Source organism: Myzus persicae, unplaced genomic scaffold (assembly GCF_001856785.1).
Source record: "Myzus persicae strain clone G006 unplaced genomic scaffold, MPER_G0061.0, whole genome shotgun sequence".
NCBI classification, from domain to species: Eukaryota; Metazoa; Arthropoda; class Insecta; order Hemiptera; family Aphididae; genus Myzus; species Myzus persicae.
The window spans coordinates 123,061-148,621 of NW_019103603.1; the positions used below are offsets into that span (position 1 = coordinate 123,061).

The window sequence follows — 25,561 nt, forward strand, 5'->3', positions numbered from 1 at the left end:
TCCGACGCAATAATAATAACAATATACATGTATAAATACCGAAATAATGAACGAATATCCAAACGGCACGGTGGTACTGGTACCTACATGGCCATATACAAGTATATATAAGCACATTATATTGTAATATATGAAGGTACCTTACCTATATACACAATAGAGCAAAAACGTTATAATAATATAATTCTGTTTTATTTTATTTTAGTGTTAAAATTTTTTTTTTTGGAGGGAAACGCGTGAGACGTGGCCATTGGACTCGAAAATCCGTTCCCCCCGCCCGCGCGGCGGGCCGCGCCCAGACACGGCCGAAAGGTTGCGGCGGCGTGCCGGGGGCCGGGTCGGCCGCTCGGGCGCCGTCGCCGCGTCCGCGGTGGGGATACGCAGGGTTTCCTGCTTTTCGAATTTTACGTTTCAGTGTCACCTGGCCACCGCACCGGCACCGGCACCCGACGACTACGACGACGACGACTATTACACTATACGCGGTACGACACACACGCGCCGCGAAAATAATAATAATAAAAATAATAAAAAGGAGGAAAAAAAATTACGCCGCAGCAGCACGCACGCGGGATATACACTCGTCGCTCCGCCGCCACCGCCACCGCCGCCGCCGTCGCAGTCGCAATCGCCGTCGCCGTGGTTGTCCGCTGTCGTCCGTCGTCCGTACAGCACTGCACGCGCGCGCGCCCGGCAAGCACACGCGGACCGACCGACCCCTCTGCCCACCGCCGGACCGACTACGCATCACGCGGGGGAGAGAAATTTTTTTTTATTATTATTTTCTCGCCGGACCAGAGAGATTTTACTCGAATTTTTCTACACGCCGCCATAACGATTAACGCGATTTTTGTCTGTTTGATTTTTTTATTTTTATCGTGTCATTTGCTCAAGTATAATAATAATAGTATATACCACAGTGCTTTTATCCGCAACGCCGAACACGCACCCGCGACATGCCAACGCCGCGTACCGTGAGTGCCGATCGCCCCACGTCGACCGTTTTGCGATTTTTGCGGATTTTCGCCGATTCTTAGTTTTGTATACTTACATCAATTTTTTTTTTTATGTTTTCCGAGTGAGTGAGTGAGTGACGCGCTCGTTAAAACGCCGGTCGTATTGCCGGTATATACGCACCTGTATATATTAATTTTGACATTTACGAACGGTTTTTTTTAGTAATATTTATTTGTTGTTATTTATTTAAATTTTTTTGTTGTTTTTTTGCGGTAAAACCGTACAAAAATTTCACTGTTAAAATTCTCACTGTTTGTGCAAGTGTCGTGGAAGCAGGACGTGAGAGTGATTGTACACCACGATCGGCTGTTACTGTAAGTAAATTATCAATGTCATAATATAATTTTGTACAAATTAATGTTAATTTAATTTTTTCACTCGAAAAACGTAAAACAACCAATTTTTTTTATGCTATCTCCACACGCGTATGCATTTTTTCTGAATTATAATGCCAACATAAAGTATTACAACTTTTAATGTTTTCCTTCGTCCTAGATCTTAGTCGAGACCTGTGCAAAATTGTCAATTATTATCCACTTGACGGTTATCGAACATAATATTTTGTCGTCATTGATTTGCTTTTGGACAAATTTAAAAAGTATTTATGCGTTTTCGTCAATATCGAAGTATTGTAATTTCTAGATTTTATATTTCTTTCGCATTTGCCATTTATTTTTATATAAAGCTTTGATAGTATTATATAGAGTAAAAACCGTTTACGTTTACGAAACTCGTAATCATTTATATTTCGCAATTATATTAATTACCAACAATTAATATGTAAAACACGCGTAAAAATATACACTCGCATACCAGCTAATTAATTAATTAAACGGTACACCTATACTTATTTTTACTTACAAAAAACAAAATATAGTACATTTCTTGATACGTGTGTATACAATGTCGAGCTATGTGCGAACATTTACGTCAGTCTTTATGGTGCTTGAAATGTTAGAAAACAAAAAAATAATAAAATATAGAAAATAATAATAGATTGAAATTATCGATGCAATTATTTTGGCAATCGCAGTATTCTATTAATTGAAAACAATTATTATTATTTGCCATCTGAACATAATTATTATTAAGTGCTGCCTATATAATTATTTGCACAACAAGAAAATTCGTTCAATTTCGTGAAATTCAGTCTTATCTGGTCGTGAAGTGGCATCCATAAAAAAATTATGATAAATTCACGTAAGCCTGTAAAAAAGAACGATGAAAAAAATAAGACTAGTTGACCTAAACTAATTATTACACCTCGTTATCTAATTTTTTTTTTATTTTAATTTTTTAATTCTTTCCCCTTCCCTCCCTGTTTGATATGATTTTCCATGTAACTAAGTAAAAAGCTTACTTGTATCGATTAAAACGCCTGATATTATATTATTATTTTTTGTTTTTATCAATTAGGTGTTTTTTCTATAATCTATATAATACACATATTATGTAGGATATTATTAGGATATTATGCCTACAATACTCAATACTGCATGATAAACATGAATTTTCAATTACTATACATAGGTACCTACTTATATTATTTTATCACCCTAGAAATTTAATATTCATATCATAAACCAATCAAAATCATGAGATTTCGTCTCATTTTCTGATATGTTATTACAGTTATCTTACAATAAGCTCTTCTATAAAGTCCATATAAACAAGTTCAAGTTCAATGCACTACAAATGAGAAGATACTCATCAACTATTTTATGTCCATTTAAATTTAAACCAATCTGCAGTACACTAAATATTTATTAATCTTTTTTATACAATTAATTATCTTATATACAAGCATTTGAAACGAAAAAACACATTGTTGAATATTCTGTATGTTAATAATTCCGAGTATATTGTGCTAATAAATAATATACGTTTTAAGCAATAATACATTTTAATAATAAATTTTTCTTATTTTGGCGACATCGGAAATAGAACACGGCACCTCGGAAATGTTAGCCGACAATGTTTTTTTTTTCTTTCAATTTCGTAATAGTGCTTACAAATGCATTTAATTCGTGTAGAATTTCAACATTTTTTTTTTTTGGTTTCCGGAAAGAAGTCCGTCTCACCTGTACACAGGAAGCCATTTAAAGTAAACATTCATGCTACCTGTGCTAAGTATGTAATTTTTTGTGGCGAATCCGCAGAGACATACTACATGTAGGATACCTGCGAACGATCGCAAAGACTTGATATGTATATTATTATTACAAAATTCCATTCATTTTACATTTTATACTGTCTTAGAATTTTTATATTAAATAACATTGGCAGAGCGTTATTATTTTAAATAAAACTCATCTCAATCTTTATTATTCAAATATTTATAATGATAAAAAAAACATATAATGTATTATATATAGTTGATTTACATGTGGTCATTAAAAATGACAAATTTTATACTCTCGTTTTTGAGCTGCGCATTATCGTCGAGATCCGTCTAATAAAAATCAGTTTTACAGCCTTAACGCACTTCTTTTATACCTCACGTATTCGTATTATTATATTTTGTATTATATGCTTTTGACTTGCCGTCCAAAATACACTCGGCGACGCAGACACCCGTTTATACGTGTAATATAAAATAATATATACCCATTATACCCACTGCCGGCTGATAAGTTTTTCGAATAAGAGAAGAAACCCTTCGGACATATTGTATATTTATATCTTATAATAATTTAAAATATAAAATAAATACCTACATATACACATTATAATATAATCGTTTACCCTACAATGATATTTTCACCGGAAGGCGAACCCAAAACTTGAAATAAAAAAATCGTCAAATAGGCCCGAACATAAATAATTATTATACAGGCAAATGTTTGATGTCTTTTTGCCTCAGGCCGTGCAGGTCACATGTTTCTTTTTATTTTTATTTATCTCTATCTGTAAAATTATAATAATACTTATAGTCATCGAGAAAAAGGTGCAGCTCAGTGAGTAAAAAAAAAGTAGAGCGTCGTGTTCCAGTGTTCGCTTCTTACATTTTTTTACCACATACTCAAAAATAAAATCGAATACGTTTGTCTTCACGTGCGTTTTTTCATTCTTTCTATTTTTCTTGTTTACCAATATTTTCGTCTACATACACTAGCGCACACGTGAAAGGGTATCCACATACATACGTATACGTATAAATGTATAATGTGTAAAGGATACACCACGCCGGATATAGGAGTGTCCGCTACTGTTTGTTTTCTCCGCGTGCGTGTTTGTGTGTACCTACTCGACGCTCTGTCAAGGTTTCTTAAACATTAAAGGCGCGAACCGTGCTCACTTCTTGTTTTAAGCTAATTACTTATGTTTTTCATCGCGTAAACGTTGCTTACCTATATTAAACGGATATACGTTATAATTACTCATTTTATAATGTGCACACACTACACAGGCACACGGTATATTATAATATTTTAATTGTTATTATTGGAATAAAGGTATACGTCTTGACTTTCGATGAAACCTATTACAGGCGATTATTATAGTGTTATATTTTAATATAATATTCTAATCACAATAATGTGTATATAAATTTCCTCGACATGTAAAAATTAACAAAAATAATTAATGATGGTTTTTGTTTTTTCTCCCATAAAATACTAAATACAAATATATTCCATCATCATAAACTAAAAAAACATAGTATTTTCTTTGCTACTCTCCGGAATTTTTCGTGTCTCGTATAATACGTATAGGATACCACGACCAGATAATATATTACGCATATCATATTATTTTTATTTGTATTTGTATTTCAGTATTTGTCACCCAATCTATTAATTGCCCAATAAAAGTGTGCACCGCGCGACCCGCCACCGCCACCGTTGCACACATCACGATAATATAATATAATGGGCCTTATTACTTTTTGACCGAGTAATTAACTACACATTATAATTTATAGTAATAGTATATTATTCAAAAACTATAAAACTCTTGTACGTTTTTACTACCCGGAATCAATTTTATCGGGTTCTATTATACGTGCTCGAGACATTATAATATTATACATTTTTTATTCCCCGGGAACCAATAAAAATAATAAACATATTTATACATATATATTTATAAAAAACATTTTAGAATTCAATTAAAACAACAAAATTGCCACAAGTCGTAAACCGTCAGATATTATACGCAGCACCACGTCATTATATAATAATTCACAACATATTACTTATATATCATTATTATCATCATCGAACGTCATGTATCGAAAAACACAACTCACTCAATCGACGGTGCAATTATTGAGAATTCAATCATTTCGACTGACGCCAAGTGCGAGAATTTGGCAATTTTATTATTCGATAATACTGTATAATATATGTATAAAGCAGCAGTGGAAAATATATGTTCCGAACATTGGCATCTTGACAACTACGGTTTAGGGTCTTTTTTTAATTTTTATTATTAATCCTGTAAATAATTTGAAAATTCCATTAAGTTTGATCGATATATTTATTGTATTATACGCATCTTATAAACGATGTAACAAGAGTTTAACGTTTGTGTCCTGCAACAATATAAAAGGATCACGAATAAAATGACAAATTGCGTTAATGTCCTTTCGTTTAGTAGATTGTGTAACAGTTATTTTTTTCCAATTGGAAAATTTTCATTGTACCTACATAAAAATAAAAACGCTCGGGCACCGGTATCGAATTAAAATACAATAATATAACCACTGCAGTGGTGGTAAATCTATAAGTATATCTAATATGGGTAATATAATATACTATATATACTACATATTATTATAATATGCAATATAGACATTAGACGTATACAGAAACACACGGGTGTAACCTATATAAAATACAATAAGTATATTGAATCGTAAATTTATTTATGTCAAATCAATATACCGGATAACGAATAAAATAAGAAAAAACAAATGTACATTACGCCTACGATAAAATATATATATATTTATATATAACCTAGAAATAGCTGTATAGTGATTCTCCCGTACTTATAATATATTATATTATTGTATGTATCGGTAACGAACTTCGTTCAAAGGTTCGTCATGATATTGTGTATCTATAAATTATTATATTATTTTGCCGCCGTGCACGCTGAGGTTTACAGAGGGATTATTAAATATGTATAATATCTATCCGTGGCTACACGACCTTGGTTTTCGCGGGCGGAATTCGCAATTTTTATCATATTCTTATGTCTCGTATATTATTATCCTCTATATTCCATGCGTGTGTGCAGTGCACTGTGCACGTGGAATTTATATTATTGCAATAGTCCATTTATATTAAAATCAAAATACATAAAATAAGCATATGGAAAAAAAATAACAAACAATAAAAATGTGCGGAAAAACAATTTTTCCTGGAATCAAAAGGCTATGCATCAAATGCGGGCATTTCTCCTGGTAGGGAAAAAAGTGTATAGGTATAGGTAGTGTATAGGAACGCGGAATCCAGGCGACCCAGATGCAGCCGAGACTGGGGGCGGTAGCCACGAGCGCTTGCAATAAAAATTTAAACAAAAAAATGTGCCTACATCTATACCAACTTTTGAAATTTATTTATACATTGCGTTATTATTTTTATATTATAATTTAGTATTATTGGTTATTTTAATGCCAAAACGGATGAAAAACGGACGAGTACCTACAGCGCCCGGATTTATATCGAAATTTGCTGCCGGCCATTTTGGCGTGTATTTTTTCCCTCCAACGTTGCAGCATAATATTTAATAATATATACGATATGAATGATATAATATATTATATACAAATGAGAGGAATCGTTTTTTTTTGTGCTAAGTTTTTTTTTTTTACTGTCGACCGGCACGCAATCATCAGACTGAATTGGCCGAATAAATAAATATAAAAATATATAAAAAAAGGCACTAATGTACGAAACGTCGAAAAAGGCGGCTAAGAACAAACAAAGACATAATTCAAAAACACACACATATGCATAATATACATATATACCTAATATATAAGCGCGCATGGAAACCATAAACCTTTCTTTTGGCCGAAAAATCTCGCGTGCTCTAGTGTGTGTGTGAGTGAGTGTGTTTATCCTGTTACACGGATATTTTTTACTCTGAGCGAGCCGTGGGGGAATTATTATTATTATATTTTATATTTTTTTTAATTAATATTTCCCCCCCCCCTCATCGCCGCCGTCTTGTACGCGCATTTCTGCCGACGCGTTATTATTATACACACAGACATTACACACACACACACACACACACACACATATATGTATATTATATAGACAACGCCGCGGCCATATGGCTCTTCACTCGCGTATTATTATTACTACACAGAGGCGACCACTTCCCTCCACCCGTCCGCCGCGTACACACAATGGATATTTTCTGTTCTCCGAGTCCGTTTCGTGTACGCCGGACACTATATGATACTTAATGTAATAATATTGTGATTCCAATCATCGCGCGATTTCGTAGTTATTCGCGATATCTACTTAAATCCAAAAATACATAGGTACATATTATAATCAACGTCCAACAGTATTATACAATATTATGATGTTAAATCGTGGTATATATAAGTGGCTATAATAAATAATATGACTGCACTTTTTTTTTGATTTTTTTTGTTCGCGCGCTACAGATTATATGCCAAAGTGTTGGCACGGACTCATGCCAACACTAAAACCCTGCATTATAATCTGGTGTATTTTTCATCGTATAAAATGATTACCTATCGTAAATTTATAATTAATATTTTTGAATCGAATAAACAACGAAAATAATCTTCCAAACTCCGACCACAGCTGCACGCTGTGTAGGCGGAGGCTGTAATTCGGACGTGATATAATACATAAAAATATGTATTAACAGATTTAATCTGTTACCCGTACCAATAATACGTAGGTACCCATAGCATTAAATATAGAGCAATCATGCGTAAAATTGTGTATGTCGAAAAAGTAATAGTTAAATAGTTGATGTCGTTTAGGTAATCCTCGTACCGCTCATCATTATACGTATACGAGCATATACAAGTTTTCTTTTTAATAATAATAAATAGGTAGGTATAAATATTTTTGGGTGATATTGGACGATTGCAGCTCGGGTGGGCGAAGACTGAGGAAAGATGTTCGTTGGGATCAACCGATATATTATAGTTGGGCACCTAAAAATAATATCTAATTTCATCTACCGCTCACGGGAACCGTTAAACCATTATAACCACGGTGATAAAATTGAGGAAAGAACAAAAATTCAGTGTTGAAACGACGAAAACTTTTAAATGACATAATATATAGGTAATAGCAGTGTGTAATACTGTAAAGTAACAGCCCAACGACCGTGTTATAATATTATAGCGACGTGTACTTAATCGAAATCGAATTAGGTAAAAACTGATGGAAAACATGAAAATGTATACTAGCTGAATATACATTGTGCAGTGGTGCCTATAAGCACGGTAATTAAGAAAACTCGGGAGAAGTTAACTCCGAGATAGTTTTAAAAAAGAAGAAGGTATTATTATGAATATATTTTAAACGACGGGTCCAGATGTGGTTTTTTAAAGTATTTTTCGCGGTACATAATATTATATATACGCGCATGTCTACTGAGTTGAGTTTTTTTTAAATACATATTTAACAGTTTCGCAAACGCATTAGTATTTCGGGTCTTTTTGCAAACCATTATTTTCCACGAACTCGCCGTCACACCGTGGATCTCGACGCATAACAATAAACGAACGTTACGACTTACGACTTTACGATCTCGGCGGGTGGCGGCGGGGACGTGCTACAATATTTATCGTTATTATTATTATTTTGTCCGTTCTCGCCCGCTAAGAAATCGGGCAAAAATTCCACAGATATCGAGTGCGCAGCGTGCCATATTCAATATACTCGTAGTTATGTATAATAAGTGAGTTTTGCAGTATTATGTACACACCCGTATATATGTAGGTACCTAAAAAGATATACACCGTGATAATATGGGGGGGGGAGAGGCGTCTTATGCTATCGTGGCATACGATTTCATCTGGCGGAGCGAATATCGCCGTCGTACGACGTCATATTATTTGGATGTGCACTGCAGCGCACATTTGATGGACGATGACAGTTCTCGCCGAAAAATCTTCGGTAGTAAAAACCCTTTTTTTCAACCGTCTCGTTATCGCTGGCTCCTTTGGCGGCGGAAGGCGACCGAGAGCAGTTTGTCGGGGCGGGTGGCGGCCGGAACGCGCATAATGCGCGTTTAAGGAGAGAACACGCATAATGTCCGTTGAACTCAAACAAACCTAATGTAATAATGCCGGTTCCGTCTGTCGGCGGCGGCGATAGATATAGATGCAGATTGTGCGCGGCTGCGAAAACCGGTACGGTGTACGACGATCGGCGGCGGCGGCGGCGGCGGCGGCGGGTATACACGCCTGGAATGGGAGCAGTTCGGATTAGCATACGATACACTTATATATGAGCTCGCGTACACACACACACACACACACTACGACACACGCACTCAGAGATACATGTATACATATGAATTAATACTGTTTTATTATGCGCTTTTAAAACCGGGTTTTATGTTACCAATACCGCGACGAGATTATACTATTATTTCGTATTTTTTTTTTAAATTTATTTATTTTTTTTTTTGTTCTCACAGCCAACTGCGCGATATAGAAATAAATAAATAAATAAATAGTATTAATATAATAATAATAATAATAATAATAATACGATAGCGGAGAACAAGCGAAACGGGTACGGGGGAGGGCGAGACGATGGAAAAAAAACCTGGAAAAATTGTAATAATCGTTCGCGTATATAATATGGACGCTCATTTATGTATATATATAGTATATGTATATCATGCCGGTCGTACATCAATTATTATATTACATGCAACCATTGTTGTATGCGCTTTTTATTGCAACTGTAGTTCGTTTTGTCCAGTATATACGTGTGTGTGAGAGTGCGTGCGTGTGTGTGTGTATCATAGGCGGATCTATACAAACAAAACAACCACCCCCAAATCGGTTTTTTTAACAAAATTAATTTCCGTTTAGATTAAAATTTTTCCAGACATATAAACAAATTATACATAAATATATACACACACATACACACACACACAAATACAAAACACGCTGCGAGTCCCTGTCCTTCGTCCCTGACTTTTTCCTAGTACTCGACCGCCATAAAAAAATAAAAAATAAAAAAAATAAATAAATAAAACTGAGGAAAAACTTTTTCGGATCAATACTGAAAAGCAGTTTAAACACACAACAAAGACTGCAACATTTCTTTTTTTTCTTTTTTTTTTTCATTTCTTTTTCCCAGCAGACGAATACATTACCGTCTGCAAAAAACCGATAACGTCGAGACTTTTACGACATTTGCCCGTGTAAAAGTACAGTTTTATCGTCAAAACTTATGGAAACCCGAAAATGATTGCGTTGCAATCGTATGTATATTGTATATGTATACATATATATAAATAATATATAGGTATATCTACCGATGGTAGCATACAAGGGAGGTCTTGAAGAGGTCGGAAGGGAAAGAGAGAGTCAAAGGGAAGGAGAGACCGATGTTATACGACGACGAATGCGGCGGCGTGGTGGTGGCGATATACATAGGTAGTGAATTGATTTCAATGCAGTTTTTGCGTAGCACGGTTCACTCCGAAAACGAGGACGACTGACCCACATATTAATATCATATATTATACGCGGTCTCGAGTGGTTTTTTTATTTTTCATTTCGAAAACCAGTTCAATCTCGTCAAAACGATTATTTTATCAAAAAAATCCACGCCATCCGCTGGCCGGTTATACTAGACCAGTTTTCATGTAATCATGATGGATAGACGTATGTGTTTTCCGTTTTAATATTATTATTATTATTTATTATGATTTTTTTTTTAAGAAAAAACCGTAAAACGCCCCGAGGTTGAATTCAAATCGGATACACCGTAATTTCGCCAATTTTTTCCTACTTTTTAATCGTGCTGATATTATACCTACATACCAATATAACGTTATTATATATTTATACTCAGTGTATCTATATAGATAAACCGTGTGCAGCACGTCGTTATTTTATGCAAACGTTGCGGTCGCCCGTTTCGCGGTGGTGTTCAAACCGCTCATCAGTCTAGCGTGCTCCGGTTGTCAGAAGCGTTCTGACCGCAAACGAAAATACCGACAGAAACCGCGCGGGCTATAAACAATATACATACCTACCTATACAGTATATTACAACCGGTAGAAGATAATATGTTGGTAATTTTTTTAAATCGCTCATTTTCTCTTTTTCTTTTCTATCGATCCCGCCCACGTTTTTCCTTTTCCCAATTATAACATTATTTTTTATGCACTCGTTTTGGGGCTATTACACCGGTAAAGTTATGGTGAAGGTTTAAAAAAAAAAATTGTATTTCGTTTGAACGTGATTTTCACTTTTTTGTCACACAACTATAAAGTTGCAGCGGCGTGGACCGAAAACGGCGTGCCGGCCGGCCGAGCACAAAAGGAGCAATTAACGTATAATTAATATTGTTTCACGCTGAGAACCACTTGATCGACGCTCGCGCATACCATAATAATAATATTATATATATATATATAGTTACCCTCGCCTCTATATCTATACATAATATATTATATACATATATATATGTTTATGTATACGGTCTCGAGAACAAAAAGATTGTACGGTTTTGTGTGATGTGATTATTATCTCTCTGGAGCTATTGTAAAAGCGCCAAGAATACTGATCGTTTCATATATATATACTCACAATAAATATTATATGGTAAAAGAAAGAAAAAAATAATACTCGCGTTCGTCTAATATATATATATATATACCGTACATGGGTACACGGCCGCGCCTATAAAACGTGTTAATGGATGTATAATATTATTTCACCCACCTCCCCTTCCCCACAAACTCACCGTCCACAGCCACCGCCGCCGTCGTCATAATCCCAAAAGGTTAAAAATGCAATGACGGCTGTTTTCGTTATGACGCGCAATGATTATGATATATTTATAATAATTTTTTTTTATATCAATAATGTATACACCAGTAGAACCGACGTGGGTATATAACAACAGACGGACTAAGAGATGGTCACGGAAAGAGAAAAAGAGGGAGAATCGCTTTATAGATACACATCACACCCTATATATACCTAAATATTATAATATTGAAATCATCATCATTCGTCATTATCGTGGACTTGGGGAATGTTGCGCGTCTTCGTCGACTATGAAAACTCACAAGACACCATATGACGATAAAAAAAAAAACAAAAAAATAAGAAATGCGGAGTAGTAAAAATATCGAAAGAAATAATCGAGAGGCAGTCTCTGGCACTTTACACTTTAGTTTTTGTTGTTTTATGAGCCGCCGGACAAAAGACTATTGTGAGACTTTAGTATTATATAGTACATGTGTAAGTGAGTGTGCAGTGTGCTTGTAATGTGTGTAACGGCGATAAAACGCCTTTAACGTTTTTACTACATGAATAATGCGTAATAATCGTTTCGACGATAATAATCCATGTTTGTCGTGACATATATTATTAGCCAAAACAGCGACAGGTTTCCAATAAAGGTACCTTTACTTATTATGTTAGATATTTAACTACTACAAAATACCTAGGCAAACATTAAATAATCTAGCCAAATTTCGGGTAAACAGTTGTTATCTTCTGCTGGCCTAATCCTATGGATAACTTAATTTTTTCATATTCATGCTCAATAATATTGCTATATTATTATGAATCGATAATTGTTTTAATATTACAATAAAATATCTAGTTAGTAAATAAGTGAACAAGTAGAAGCAAAGAGTATGTAGGTACGCGTTAGTATATACATACATTTATATATAGGTACCTATAAATTGTTAACCAAATTAACATATAACATCTTCGTCGTTTATGTTTATTTTTTCACGAACAACAAGTTACAGAACCCATTGCTGAAATTCGATTACCTATCTCTTAGTCGTATCGCCGAAATTTCGTTTGTTCCGACATGCGACCCCGCCGCACGACATTTCCGCATACCCGGTAACCGCGGTAGCCCTGCACAGCTAAACAACGATAAATGATCGTACGATATTATAATATTTTATTTGTTATATTATCGGCACATAACATTGTACGATAATAATATTATAATAGGAGAGGACAAGATAAAAAAAAAAACGAGTCGTGTGCGCACGCAATCGACCACGTGGACGAGAGGAGCTAGACGGCCGCGGCGTAAACGGACCGTGAATGAATCAACCGGTTCTCCCAGCGGTTACGCTCCTCGCACCCTCGGCCCCGCGCATCGAGACGGTCGATCGATCCGCCGCCGCAGCCCTCGTCGGGCACGTGACATCGGAAGCGCGCGCGCGCCCACCGGTTCGGACCGCGGCCCCCGTAACCACCGGACGACTGTTATCTGTCGCGTGTTATCGGCGGACTAGATGTTAATGCGCTCCAAACGAATAAAATAATATTATGTTGATTTATCCCGCGCGGTGATCGGCCACAGACTTTTCCGAGCGAATATCCGTAATAATAATAATAATAAAAATAATCGCGATCTCCACTACGACGGGGACCACCGACGACGAGTCGAGAATTGCGTTTTCGTGTTTTATATCCTTCGAATTTATTATTATTTTATTTTCCCGGCGCCGATCACGACGGCTATATATGTGTATAGTTTTATATTACGCACTATCTATTATGACGCCATTTGTACTTACACTTGGTAGTTAGTACGATATCACTCCCCCCTTCCCACAACACACACACAATATGCGAATCTTAAGCTATCTATAGCTCTCTTTATAAGCTCTCAGCTTAACAATTTATATTCTTAGTTTCCTATCAATAATTAATATTAGCCTTGTCCGTGAAGTATCTCTAACAGGAACTAATAAAAAAAAAAAATAGATTCAAAATCTAAATTTCATAAAATACATATGACAGTATAATAATAAGCCCTCCATATGCTATGTATTGTAATGTTTAAAAATTAGGGTGAAAAACTTGGAAATTATACAGCACTTAAACACTGTACGAGGGATATAATATAATATTATAATCTATTTAACGTGTAGGTTTATATATTAGTTTATCGTACATCAGCCCAACCTTTTTAAACGCGTATCTGAACATGTGAGTTTTGTTGCACGGCCGTCCGTTGTGGTGTAACACGATAGTTTAGCTTGTCAATTAGGGGGGATCAGGGAGATGGTTCTTTCTGAATCCAACTATATATAAGAGTATCGGTTTTAATATTAAATGTGTGGCCGCGTCCATACTTTTGAATTAAAAACCTCTGATTGATTCATAATGGTACATCGTATAATATAATATACCTATATGGTATTATTGTATCCATAAAAAATACGTGTAGTACGCAAAGTTATTACTCACTTAGTGTAATATAATGTAAATGTACTTACAAGTTGCAAGTTTACTACTCAGTCATATCTCTTAGATGCTATATGCGCAAACCCGATGCAGTATAGCACGTATACTTGTATAATACCTACGTCGAAAACCATATCTACGTGTCCAAAGCGTTGGCGCTCGAACACTGCAGTATAATATTATACGGACACCAGAGCCACATAATATGTGTAGACACCTGCTGCTGCTGCAGCCGCAGCAACGGTTTCGAATTATTATTAATACCGAATCACACTTTGTACTTACATAATGTATGTATTATCGAGTTTAACGATATATATATAGATATAGAGTATTCCCTATTATATTATGAATATAAATATACGGGTCTGGGAGTGATAAAATATATAGGTATATAATATATTATTATGAGGTCACGTTCTCGTCTGTGTATTATGTATTATATAGATATATAATATATCATACATATGAATAATATATTATCATATAAACGAAAGGAAAAAAATATAGAACGATATTTCGATATGATCAATGACAATAAAATATAATAACGACTTTTATCTGTAGTATATACCTCCGTCTAGATTAATATAACCTTTCGAGTCACCAAGCCTGCAATATAATTTAGCAACAGCTATATTATAAACATCATTTAGTTCGATTTTTACTGATGTTCGGTAGATATTATAATATACGTAATTGTGCGAGTACGTCGCGGTCCACGCCTATTTAATACACCTGCAAAAACTGTAATAGTACCTACCTAATAATACACGTTAGGTTTACATGATTATACGTAGTAACGCGCTCGTTGGTTTTTCGCGCACCTGCAATAGGATAGAATAGGATAGACACGCCTCCGAATAGATATAGATTGATATACTTGTTGGCTTAAAATCAAAAAAATAGAAATCTATAAAATACCGATATTTTTTTTTAGTTTGTACGCTATTTGAGTTGTAAATAACGACGCGTGGAATACATCAAGTAGGTAATATAATATATAGGTACATATAGTATATATTAATTATATACAGACATACAGGTATATAATACAGGTGAAATTGTGTATTTTGAAGGCCGTTCCCAATTCTCATACCGAGGTAAACACATTTTTTTGCCAAAAAACGCATGTTAACAGTAATTACACGTATTTTCATTTAAAATATTAATACAATATTTCCAGACCCCCAGGGAGTTGGCAATTTTAGATTTCGGCATTCCGACGCGACCTCCATGCCGCCACATATTATAATAATATTATATTATATGCCAACCGGTCCGATCAATCAGCGGCTTGTCACGTTTTCTCGAATAAACCGAAAAACGAACTCTCGCGAGTTTTGCGACTCGTTGAATATACACATATTATAATATGCATAATAATGTAATCAAACTGCGTTGCATAATTATTATGATTTTGTATTCATTTTGTTTTCTAAGTACGCTTAACGACGCTTTGCGTATACTTTTGAACTTTCTTATTAATGCTCTATTGATTGAACGGTCAATCTATTTTTTTTTTATTATTATTACTATATTATATATCTGTTATTGGATTTTACGTATCTGAGAACGAGTGCACGATTTCTTGTTGAAAACAATTTAACAGCTGTGTGTATGGGAAAAAAAGGAGTGTTTTAATAACTATAAATAATATAATAATTTGTAATATTTTCAACCGATAATTGTTTTAGCTGCAGCGATGGTATACTTTTACATACAGTTTAAAATACATATAATTTTACATATATATGCCGCTATATAATAATTATTTTTCACGCATAATTACTATCATTCGAACGATTTAATATCAGACGCAGAAAAATAAACAATTTTAGGCGATGGTAAAAATAGGATTAGTATTATAATATAATATACTGTACACTCGTTGTATTACAAGATTTCATTGCGAGCGCGATCCGGTTAGGAAACGTGCACCCGTCAATAAGTAAAATCCGTGTGTTATTTTAATATTTTTGTCTTAAAAGATGTTTTATACACATATACATATAGATGTATGTATCCATATCTATATTATATATAAATAGGGTCGGATGCTGCGCCGCATTCATTATCGCAGATTACACGAAAATATTGTAAATACCCAACAAAAGAATCGTGCATTTACATATTCACCGAGCATCGTCGGTTATTAAATAAATCTTATTAACATAACAAATGTGTTACATCCTTTCACTTTTGATAGGTTACGCACACACACAAACCAAAAAAAAAGGTTCATTCATTCATTGAAAAATAAAGTAGGTATGTATAAATATTATATACGTTATAATATTTTATTACCGTTTTATTTCTTGTCCGTTTCCCATCGTGAGATAATAATAATATTATAGTTATCGCGCATCGTCTGGACCTTGACGTCATTCTATCCAGATCTCACCCGTCGTTCAAACGAAGAGACGTACTCATTTTTTTTTGTTCGGACTGTACGCAGCGTGTTTAACGTATTAACATAACAGTTCGCGATCGGCCCGCAAAGGGGTGTAGGCGACATCAACTGAGGGAACAGACATCACTTTTTGCGCTTTGAAAAAAACTTGTTCGTTGCACATTATTCCGCAGTCTAGATACACACTGTATAACGTAAGTAAAATGTAGCTATAGATATAGGTTAGGCCCACATCATTACACGTGATATATATAATAAAACAAAATTCTACTGTGGGCGCGCGCGCCAGCGTTTTACTCTAAATTCCGAGAATACGGCGAAGGAGGAGCGATGTGTGTGTATAATATTATATATTATATTATTTCGTATACGCTATGATCCGCGGGCTATCTTTTTTGTGTTTAACTGAAAAAAATAAAACCGGATCGACCGCGACAGCTAACCGCGTATATCCATACTGTTAAATAGACATCGTATATAATAATATAATATAATGATACGTTGAAAAATTAATAATATAAGGTGTTAAAATAATGCATGGAATGTATATTAATAGTGATTCTGTTTTTTAACGATACCGTTTTGGACATTTTCGCGTTAATAACCCACCAGAGACTTTACATCACTACGTTACTACTACTATGCTACGTTTTTTATATTTTATACAAATGCGTTACATCTTGGTTGGCTGAATAGGTATAATTGGCCAAGTCGCCTGTGCGTCGTCTGTCCATGTCATATCTACGCGTATAAATGATATTAAAATGTATACGGCGTGTTCGCCACCTCACGTCTGCGAAGGAAAAAAAATTAATATAATAACAATAATAATAAACAAACATTATAATGGCAACCTGCGACGACGGAGAGCGGAGACGGCGACGATTCGGCGTGACGCCATCGCACCTTCGCGTTCGTCGCGCGAACAGCGGAAGCGTGTCGAACACCACACCGTTACACGTATAATCGCCACGGCCGACCCGTCAGGTGCATACTGTATAATATAAATAATAATAATTGATGATTGTTTTCTTTTTTCCATTTCGATAATTATTATAAATCATTATTATATCCGTCCGTTGGCGCGTTTCTTCCCGTTCGGTACAGCCACTACATAATGATTATATTGTCGTTCGTTTTTAAAATACAGCGATATTCATATTATTATATTATTTAATATTTACACGCACGGCCGACCGACGTCGATTTTCCGTTACATTCGAATCGTCTTATGATTATTCTTTTTACCTATCATATTGTACCTATATACGACATTATAACAATTACTACTTTGTTCATATTTGCGCGTACTCACAGAATTCATACGTACCTACGTAAATATACCTATTACATAACGCCTTACTGAGGTGAATCTTAGTGAAACCGCAGGAACAACGTATAATATAATATCATTATATTTGCGTTCATATATACCATCTGAAAATTTTCTTTCGTAGATCCAGATTTTGGGATAATAGTGTTGAAAATTTATAAATGTATCGTTACAATAGTTCCAATAATAATAACTTGGTAGGTAAGCAGTTTTAAAAAAAGACTGTACTGTTTATGTTTAACAATAAATAAAATATTTATATCATAAAAAGTATTATACATAAAAATATTTATATTGGGCGACGACTGTAGGTCAAAAAATATGTACACACAGTTACACGTTCTTATCGGTATGTGACGATAATAAATATAAAATTCGAATCTCAATACCTATAATAAGTCTTTATAGTATGTATGATGTATTACGCGCGAGAACGGAGGAGACAATAAATGCGTATATTATTGTCGTTTGAACGTCATGCTTTGTATTTTTGAAATTGATTTCGAAATTGATTAAGTCAAACGGACACACACTCGCACATAAAAAGACTCACCTAACCTCACAAGGGTGCCACGCACATATATATACTTGTGTCATGGGGGAAACGCCGTTCGGGTGACATACGTATCCTACGCGATAGTGGTGATGGCGGCAGAGGATTATGGGAGCGTTGACCATGATGATGATGATCAATATGTTCGGGAAAAATTGGAGGAAGGCCGAAAACAAAAGGAAACTTAAAACGGGTTCGTGATTCCAAAATGGCGACCGTACGGTCGACTTATGCAAATATTAATAACGGACGACGGGAACTTTATATATGTACATTTATCGGGGAAAAAAAGGAAAAAAAGAATGTAAGGGTTACCGACAAACAAACACAATAGCAATAATAAAATATATAGAAGGGGTATATATATTTTTTTTAATACTCTTTGAGAACTCGTTACGTGCTAGGGGTACTCACTTCTGTGTGTGTGTTTGCATATGAATAGGAGTTCAATTTTTTTTTTTAATTCTTCCCTACAGTAAAACAGCTAGAGCGGGAAAGGCGTACGCAGGCGGGGTACAGTCGTAAATACTAATATTCGATATGAGTCATTATTTTTAATGAAAAGCGCCGTAAAGCCCGGTGTCAATTTTGGAAGCACGAAACTCGCGCGCGTGAGTCATCGAAAAGGAAAAAATGCATATTCCACACAAAAAAATATAAATGTATACGGTAGAAATTATACGGGTCGACCAAAATTCGTTTTTTCCCCTGTTTGAACATAATAATATTTAAACGGTCCTCTAATGAATCCTCGTAGAATAATATATACCCTTGAAGCTAATTAGATTCCATTATATAATCTCCATTCCGCTGCCGCCGCCGCCGCCGCCGCTGCACTGCGATGGATATATCGTGCGTGCACTAATTCTCCGGGCCCGCTGAGGTCGTTGTTATTGGCTCGTTAATCATATTTTAATTAAAAATAAAAAAATTAAGAGAGAAAAAATATTATGTATAATATTATATTATATATATATATATATATACATACGCTGCACACTACACGTTTGCTGGCGTATATGATGCGTATAAACTCGGGTAAAATACGAAAAAGAATACACAGAGCTGGGTTTGTTTAGACGATATTACGGTGGGCCGGCAGACCGTGTTTTTTGAGGTCATTTATCATTTCGTACGAGACGATAGCCGGCAGACACACTCCTTCATCGTATTTATTTATTTATTTTTTCTTCTTATTCTTTCTCCGCGTCTCCTCGTGTCCTATCTTAACTAACCGGGGGAATCTTAATTATTTTGGTTTTTTGACAAAAACAAAGATTTATTATTGTTCTTTTGTTCACAGACGTCGTCAAATATGACGGGAATTTAATTACATCTGTATAATAATAATAATAATAATAATATATAGTTTATAAAAACGGTCAGATCTTTGTTTTAAACGTCGTCATCATTGTCGGATGGGCATATTAATATTATATACAATAGTATTATATATTAGGTGATGTCTTTCGTTTTCTTTTGGTCTCTTAACGGACAGTGACGAGGAAGTTATATTTATAAATGTACATACACATTGTGGATTTCACTGTATGAGTGTGTATGTGTGAAGTCCATTATAAATTGTTTTCGAGATATTCGCGGGTTTTAATTACGGTGAAACGTGTATATATTATCATTAAATGTATTGAATTTGAGACCGTATTGTTTTGAGATTTCTTTTGATCGTTTCGTTCTGTCGTATACTTTAACACTCAAGATTTCGATTCAAGGTTGTACCAATATCAATACGCCTGTATGGATAAATATTGCAGTATAATGTAGTCAACAAGTATACGAGCAACAATAATTTCAAAAATATCTGTACCTGAAATTGAATTATATATTACGCGTTATAGTACATAATAATATTTGAAATAGGTCTTGTGCCGAGACTGCACCCCGCGCATTATAGACGTGAGTACTCCACACTGTGCTGCAGTCGTAGTCTCGCAATACTGTTAAATAGATGTAGTATATTAAAGTCCCGCAGACCTTGCTCGATTTTTATTTCAGGGGAACTCATTATTATTATTTCAACTTACAATAAACATAATATATACGTATACGAACAAACGCCATCGGCGGCGACGTGTCGTTTGGCGAATAATTTTTGTCTTCTATATAGGTATACACTATCCGCGCTCAATGCAGTGTACATATACAATGTCGAGTGTAACGTTGCACAATAATATGGTCGCGAACAATGTGATTTACATACATTTGCGTGCAAATCCGAAACCCCGCAAAGACCACATAATTATAATAATGTATATATATACCTATATATCGGACTTTTTATAAACACATATAATACCTGGGCGCATGAACACGTAGTATGTGTACTTACGCGTAAATTATTATATCATAGTATGGGCACATTGGGTTATACAGTAGCAATGCGCTAGAATCCATCATCAAATAATATAATATATGCAACGACTATAATACAAGCCAGATAACGATCGTCGTGATGTTATTAGATGTTATCATCGTGAAAACTGCAGCGGGTACTTATAGGTTGCCCACCTAGGTACTATAATATTGTAACTATTTGTAAGTACTAAATTGTAATATATCTTTATATTATGTACCTATTACGACACAAAAATGCAGAACGTTCTCCGCGGTGCGATTTTGGTTAAATTTACGAGCGAGTATAATATGTATACCATAGCAATAGTGCGATTCGACCAGCCGATATTACGCGTATAACGATTATTTTTTCCCTAAAATAAAAAAAATTGCATTACTCGAGCCATAATTAAAGTCAAGTAGGGGTTCGCCAACGCGACCGCCACGACGAAGCACGGACGCTATTAAAATAAAAATAAAACACACCGAATCGTGCAATAATATTATGATATAGGTATCATGTACATATAATATAAAATATATTATTTACGTACAGTGGGCAGGTGAGTTCTTTTTTTCACGGCTGCAGTGTTTAACAACATGTGTGTGTGTGTGTGTGTGTGTGTGTGTGTGTGTGTGTGTGTGTGCGCGCGCGCATGTACCTATAATATATTATGATATTATTACGATATTATGTACACGGACTTTACTCCAAACGGGCGATCATAATATATTATATGTGTTGTATATGCATATAAAACTTGACCCATGTCGTCGCACTGCTGCTGCAGAAAATTGATTTAGTCGACCAAAATTATTATTAACACACAACACCGCAACGTAATAAATTATGTAAAGGATTATAATGTAAGCCAGCGCAACTTGGTGCGGATACATTATTTACAGTTACTTACTCGAAAGACGTCATGTAGGTATATATTAGGAATAACCATGGTGAAAATATCGAATTCTGTATAATCTTAATTCCTTACTAATCCATAATGTTTTCCGTTGTTCTCACTACATCGACCATAAACAATATAATTTCGCATTTTTTTTTTTGCTTAATGTAAGTCTTAACTAAAACGGTTTAATAATGTATTTAAATAAAATATTTTTAAAAAAATAAAAATATATATGGCCTAACAGTATACCAAGTATACGATGGACTAGGTGAGTTAGATTTGATATAATATATGTGTAATATCTGCGTGACTGCGTGTATATATTATAACACATTATACGTTTATAAGTCGCCCACGTGTCCAACGGATAAACTATTTTATCCGATTTCGCAAACGATTGTATATTTTCATAAGGATAAATTTATAATAAATATGTATAAAACGCGTATCGGAAACGTGTTATTATTTTATTTTTCCGATTCGCGGCCGGACACCCGGGGTAAACTACACGCTGTATTCTATTACATATACACATTATTATATTATTATATATTGTGCGGTGCGCGTCGAACAACAGAATAATAAAAAAAAAACCAAATCATAACTTACTACATATGCGCTCATATACCGCAGTGTATAATATTATATCGTACCGGTACAAAAGAATAACACTCGATAACACGACATAGTATACACACACACACATATATATATACACACACACACATATATAAATACATATACTTTACACATTACACACACACACACACGAACACACACTGTATAGGTATACGCATATTATAAAAGCGGCGTCAGACTGCAACAACCGGAAGATTGCGGCGTGACCAATCGGCCGCACGTTTGACTCGCTGGCGCCCGGACCGACCGACGATGGACCTATATAACCGTATTTTCGTATTATCGTCGTTGGTATATTATCTGCGTCGTTATGTACTACACGGTGTTATTGTTGCTTTACATATATATTTTATTGTTTTTATATTATATAAATATAAAAGCTGGCTCACGCTTTTTATTTAAATATAAATTACAATTTACAATGATATACCGGTACATTTTACAGGGGGCGCTCACATAATACCACTGATACTCCGCTGTAGCATCGCGTTGACTTCATGAACCGTCGTTAATGTCTCCGATAAATGTAATCGATAATATATCGTTACTATGATTATACATTTTCATCTTCGTTTGGGTCAACACCCGCTCCTTAAGTAATTTCCGATCTCGTATTGTTATATACATAATATAGTTAAACATATTATATTAACGATACATTTCTAAAATGATCAAGTAAAAACTCTATTTGCTCGTACATCGATATAACACACCTATATCTATGAACGCGCGTAATGCACTATAGTTCGCACGTGAGATATTGGCATGTGCATCGTGCACTTAGCCCGACTGTTCAATATATCTACACATGCTGCTATCAGTATATTATATTGGTTTAACTTTTGTAAGCATATGAAACACACATAATGTATATTTGTCTATTTAATACAAAGATATCATTATAATATATTGTATGTGTATTCGTGGTGTATACACGATCTCGTTGTGTATATACACATCGTATAATCGACTTTTATCGGGAGAAAGTCGTTCGTTTCATCATCGTCATCATCTGAATAACGTACCCTTACGTCTGGTTATTGTTATAGACCGTACACAGTGACCTTTATATCGGGTCGTAAAAGCTTAATTTCGAGACGTACCTATTATTTTTTTATTTTTTTATTAGCCCCTGGACGAAAATGAACTTTGCCAAGACTCATCGATTCGTTTCATATACGCACAAAAGAACTGGTATTTTTCATGGTTTAATACAATACGATGACTTAAAAATATTATACATCTATGAATTATAAAACACTAAAGAAAAATATAGCACAAATCTACAGTAGAGCAAAACAACGTTTCATTGTCATCAACATCAATTTCCAGTTTTTCTAACTTTAAACTATTATGATTTATGATACATAGAGATATTGTTTTAATAATTTTTAATTTTATTCGTGAACCGAATGTTTGTCTAGAATTGGGTTTGCAAAATAAACTTTTTTTTTCAAAAACATAGTTGATAAGTGCAGCGTAGACATATTTTCCATTATTAGTATCTCAATTCATATAGCCTTGTGTCGCGCCCGATACTCCCAGCAAGCACAAATCAGTTTGGTATGCGTCCTCAACTTGAATCCCACAACAAATGTGACGAAAAGACCATACTGCAACAGCCGCGACAAGGACGGGAGTGCGCACAAGAAGGGCGATTGGAAATTCCAGTAAAACACAATGAGACATTGTGGGAACGGGCACAAAAGGACGTCCTTCAGTTGCGATGTCTTGTACTCTTGTTAATATATATATATATATGTATGACAGTCCTAGTCTATAAGTGTCTATATAATACACGTATATCTCTATACATAAGCCTGCAGTGGCGGACAACAATGTTTTTTACGAGAAAAAAAAACAGAAAAGGGAAATTTCGTTTTTTCAAAATCTTACTGTACTTACTACTTACATTGTGCAATTAATACAGTCGTTTACTCCATAATTCACTGCAGCCGGCTATGTTTGGAGTCGATTGCAGCTGCCGAAAATCTTGTCAGCCTAAAAAAAATGCTCTCATAAAACAAACACAATAATAATAGTAATAAATTCTATCCTTTCGCCGATCGCGGCATTGGGAAATTATTAATTATTGTTTTAATATGTATACCATTTTGTCTCGAAAGCCGTTTCGTAACCGTTCCGTATTTCACCTGATTGGATTATTATTGCTATATTATAATTTTTTTTCTTCGAAATGCTAATCACTTTATTTTATTTTATACGGTCTACGGCGGCCGTGTCATTTACAACCAGGGGAACCACACCTGTATATTATCGGTAACCAGGTGTCAGCGCATTTTTTTATTATTATATGTATATAATATATGTGTAATTTTTTTTCTTGTTTCCGGCAACCCGAGTTTATTATTCGAGTGCAAAAAGGTTAGCTGAAACCCAACTCCTATTGTTTTTCGAATAATTTAAAACGAAAAACATCGATCACTACAAAAGCCAGACCGCTCAGTCTGACGACCTACAGCGTACGCGTTTGTCGGGCGAGACACCGCCAACATTACAGTAGTATTAGCTGCAGTCATACGGTTATAGGTTATTAAGCCTCACACATAACATTTTGCTGCTTCAACTGGAAATTTATCATTTTTTCTGCATTATGTAATATAAAATATAATATACGACCAACAATGATCGTCTGATGCTTTGCATCTGTTTACAGTTTTTATTTTTATTATTTTTTTTGTTTATATTGATTGCCGTCGCCCAAAAATGCGAATTATTAAGTGGTTATCCCTCGCGCAGCAATATTGAATTGCAACTGGGAGGGTACGAAATCGATCCAAAATAAAGACACCGCAACGATTTGCAGTGTGGATACGGTTCATTGATTTGCGGGGCACGTTTTATTTAAAATTTTTTTTTTGGTCCTACCTACACTTGAACGAGTACCTATATAAAA

At 34.8% G+C, this 25,561-nt stretch overlaps 1 protein-coding gene across 2 annotated transcripts in view; it reads left to right on the plus strand.

Annotated features, from left to right (window-relative positions):
* The first annotated feature begins 402 nt into the window (after positions 1-402).
* The window catches only part of LOC111034906 (zinc finger protein castor homolog 1), an 83,471-nt gene continuing 58,312 nt past the window's right edge, over positions 403-25,561 (plus strand). For both annotated transcript variants that reach the window (XM_022316331.1, XM_022316332.1), the window contains exon 1: positions 403-1,331. The gene's annotated coding sequence lies outside the window, so the exon portion shown is untranslated. The remainder of the gene's footprint in view (positions 1,332-25,561) is intronic.